The sequence below is a fragment of the Myotis lucifugus genome, unplaced genomic scaffold (genome assembly GCF_000147115.1).
Source record: "Myotis lucifugus unplaced genomic scaffold, Myoluc2.0 scaffold_9, whole genome shotgun sequence".
Taxonomy (NCBI): Eukaryota; Metazoa; Chordata; class Mammalia; order Chiroptera; family Vespertilionidae; genus Myotis; species Myotis lucifugus.
In genome coordinates this window covers 15292698-15297288 of record NW_005871057.1, presented here as the reverse complement: position 1 = coordinate 15297288, position 4591 = coordinate 15292698, and positions in this window count along the sequence as shown.

Genomic DNA, 4591 nt, shown 5'->3' with positions numbered 1-4591 from the left:
AGAAACATCTTTTGATCTTACTCATTTGTGGAATATAATGAACAACATAAACTGATGAACAAAAATGGAGTCAGAGGGGAAAGAAATATACTAGAATATAATAGAAGTAATCCTGTTATTTTCAGATTTTTAATATTCCCTAAAAATTTTGTGATATACTATGTTAGTACAGTTTTGGTAATATTATTATACTTAAAATCCTTTTGTTCTTGAAATATTAATGTTTATTGCATGTAATATTATATATATGTAAGATCATTTTTCTTGAATAATTGGTGTTTATTGTATGCAACATTATTATATTTAAGATTGTTTTTCTTGAAATATTGGTGTTTATTGCATGTAACATTATATTTAAAGTTGTTTTTCTTGAAATTAAAAAAAACTGAAAAAAAAGAAAAAGTCAAGAACCATGTGATTTCATTTATATCCTATATCCTATATAATAAAAGCCTAATATGCTAAGTGTCCAGTCGTCCGTTCAACCAATCAAAGTGTAATATGCTAATGATATGCTAAGGGTGCTCAACCACTTGCTATGATGTGCATTGACCACCAGGGGGCAACAGTTGACCGGTTGACCAGTCGCTGTGATGTGCACTGACCTCCAGGGGGCAGATGGTCCGACTGGTAGGTTAGCTTGCTGCTGGGGTCTGGCCGATTGGGACTGAACGAGATGGGCCAGACACACCCTGGAGCCCTCCCACGGTCCCTCCCGGCTGGCCAACCTCCTGCGTCCCTCCCTGGCCCCGAGATCATGCACCGGTGGGGTCCCTTGGCCTGGCCTGTGTCCTCTTGCAATCTGGGACGCCTTAGAGGATGTTGGAGAGTCGGTTTCAGCCAGATCCCACAGGCCAGGCTGAAGGACCCCACTGGTGCACGAATTCGAGCACTGGGTCTCTAGTGTAGGATATAAAACTGAAAGCAACAAATGAACAAACAAACAAACAAAAACTCATAGACGCAGACAACAATATGGTGGTTACCAGAGGGAAAGGAGATTGTGGGGGGAGGTAGTAAAGGGTGAAGGGGTTCAAATATATGGTAATGGAAGGAGATTTGACTTTGGGTGGTAAACACACAATTCAATATACAGAGGATATACCATATAATTTTACACTTGAAATCTATATAATTTTATTAACCAGTGTACTCCAATAAATTTAAGAAATAAAAAGATAGACAGTAGAGAAGTTATCAAATGAGTCTGAGAAGGAGTGGTCATTGAGGAGAAAAAACAAAGTGTATTGTCAAGGAAGCCAAGAGAATAAAATAATTCAAGGAGAGGGTGGTCTACTATTTTGAGTGTAAATGAGAGTCAAAGTAAAAAACAATAAAATTTTCACTGGATTAGGCAACATGTAGGTCATTTGTGATCCTAACATGAGCAGTGTCATTGTAGTAGGTGAGAAGGTTTGACTGGAGTGGGTTAAAAAAGAAAATGCAAGGTGAAAGTGAAACAACTGTAAGTGTGAAGGCCATTTTGGTGATCTAGAGAAAGAAGACAGGAGGAGAGTGTATCAGGACTGCTGCTGGACTGTGCTGAGTTCTTCCCTGAGGTCTGTGGCTATACTGGTAATGTAAAATGAGCCCAATTGCCCCAGTTGTATATGTGCATCTCTAGTGATATTAAGCACAGAGAAGGTGGATAGTTGGGTTTGGCTTCTGCTACATGAAAACAACAGAGGAAGAGAGAGGTGAAGAAGTTAAATATATTCACAAAGGTGGGGGGATTATAAAGTTGGATCATACAAAACTAGATTTTGATGGAAATGAGGACTCTAGGGAAATGGGTGATAGTAAGACAGTAAGAGGAGCCAATGGACTGGAGGTCTTGGTGAGGTCAAAGAACTGACGGAATATTGGTATAAGAGAGCTGAATGAATAGGATTTAGTGGCCAGATAGGGTAAAAGACCTGTTATATGTGGGAAGCTGCTAGATTAGTGAAGGGTATTTTTACACCTACTGCTTATTTTCTTTTGCAGTAATCAAGTTCTCTAGCCTATTATTCCAGTGATGTAGTTATCATAAATTGCAGGTGTGGATGAAAATGGGCCAAAAGCTAACCTAACTCAGGGAAGGCCTGTGTGGTGGCCTTGCAAACTAAGAGACCTGAAGTAACCACAAAGGATGGCCTGAAATTAAAACCTTTTAATTGAAAGGCAGTTTACCAGTATAGTGGGTAGTCATGTCCTAGGCCAGTATCTTCCCTGAAAAAGATGAACTTCATCTTTACTGAACTTCTTTTTGCATCTAAGATAACATACCTGTAGAATGTCAGGGTAACTTGTAACTTCTCTTTTCCCAGACTCCCAGGGCACAACCAATGTGCAGGGTGCCAGGGCAGAGACCACAAATTCCCTCATTGTTATTGTTATCTTGTTAATTGTTGACTGTTAACTATCCTATGCCCACCTATGTAAAAGAAGTATGTATCTATCATTTTACTTTTTATTCAGTCCTAGAGGTTTCCCCACATTGCTTTCTCCCACCTCCCTAATCTATCAGTAATGGCATTCATGTAATCCACTTACATCTCCTCTTTTGATTGTAATGTATAAAACAAGGTGAAAAACCACCATTTTCCAGAGCATTATCTCAATATGTTGAGATTTTGCTTCCTGGCAATTGTCGACAGTTTGACTCAAACTCACAAAAATTCTTTACAGATTTGGGTGTTTCTTATGTTAACACAGGGAGCACACAGATTTTTTAATAACCCAGTTGCTAAGATGAGAGTCTATTTATTAGAAGATTCCATAGGAGAATTCCAGTAAAGATGGTCTTAGCTTGTAACATTATAAGCAGCTTTAAACAAAATTAATTTTTGAAAAACAAATAAAAAAGAGAAACAGCCCTGACCGGTTTGGCTCAGTGGATAGAGCGTCGGCCTGCAGACTGAAGGGTCCCAGGTTCGATTCCAGTCAAGGGCATGTACCTTGGTTGCAGGCATATCCCCAGTGGGGGGTGTGCAGGAGGCAGCTGAATTGATGTTCCTCTCTCATCGATGTTTCTAACTCTCTATCCCTCTCCCTTCCTCGCTGTAAAAAATCAATAAAATATATTTTTTTAAAAAAAGAGAGAAACAAATATCATTTTAAATGGAAAAAAAAAGTGTTTTCTTTCTCTATTTATAATACTCTTGACACCAAATGTATGGGGTTTTATTCCACACCAAGCAATTCTTCAATTTTCTGGACACCAACTGGGTGTCCTACAATTCAGTTCAATTCTGGCACTAACTACCCAGAGTTAGCACAGACTCCACGGACTAAGGGCTCAGTCCCACAAGAACACCCTCCACTTCAGACACCAGTCAAAAGTCCCAAGTTGTCACCTTTTCTCTTACCAACTGGCTATAATTTGGGGGTTCCCACAACACCATCCTCAGGTTCAATAATTTTTTATAACAGCTCAAAGAACTCAGAGAAATGCTTAATTTACTATTACCAGTTTATTATAAAGGATACAACTCAGGGACAGCTTAAATAGGAGAGACGCATAGGGCAAGTTATGAAGCAAGGGACTCAGAGCTTCTCTTTTCTCTCCAGGCACATCATTCTCCCAGTACCTTGATGGGTTCACCAACCTGGAAGTTCTCCAAACCTCATTGTTTAGGTTTATTATTATTATTATTTTTTTAAATGGAAGTTCCATTACATAAAAATAATTTATTGCCTATTGGTGATGAATTCTTCTAGCCCCTCTTCCCTCCTGTAAGTGGAGGGGGTGGATCTGAAAATTTAAACCTTCTTTTTAAAAAATATATTTTTATTGATTTCAGAGAGGAAGGGAGATAGAAACATCAATGATGAGAGAGAATCATTGATAGGCTGCCTCCTGCATGCCCCACAATGGGGATTAAGCCGGCAACCTGGGTATGTGTCCTGACCAGGAATCGAACTCTGACCTCCTGGTTCATAGGTCAATGCTCAACCACCGATCCATGCCAGCCAGGCTGAAAATTTAAACCTTCTAATCATGCCTAGGTCTTTCTGGAGATCAACCCCAATCCTAAAGCTATCTAGGGAGCCCAGACCAGAAGTCATTCATTAGCATAAAAAAAGACACTTATCACTCTGAGGATTTCAAGGATCTTAGAAGCTCTGGTGTCAGGAACCAGGGTCAAAGGTCAAATATTAGAATGAAAGATGCTCCTAGCACCCTAATACTGAGGAAATTACAAAGGTTTTAGAAGCTCTGTGTCAGGAACTTGGGGCAGACACCAAATATGTATTTATTATATCACACAGTTTTATCACCTTAGTCAGTGCAAATATTTCTCATATTGTATGAAAATAATGCACCTGTGTCTGGAAAGATGGAAAAGTGTGCATTTTGCTCTGTTTGCCTGGAAGTATTTGAGTGTTCTATTATCAATAGTGATTAATAATATATTAGTTGCAGGCATGACACTTTTGCTGCACTAAAGGCACACAGAAAAAATAGAACGTTTGGGATAGAAACATGTTACATCATATAATATTTTACACTTTACAAAACACTTTTACATGAACTCATTTGAGAGCAATATTTGTTTATTTGTAGAAACTATTCAAAAGGAATGCTTTTAAGTAAAGATACTATTCG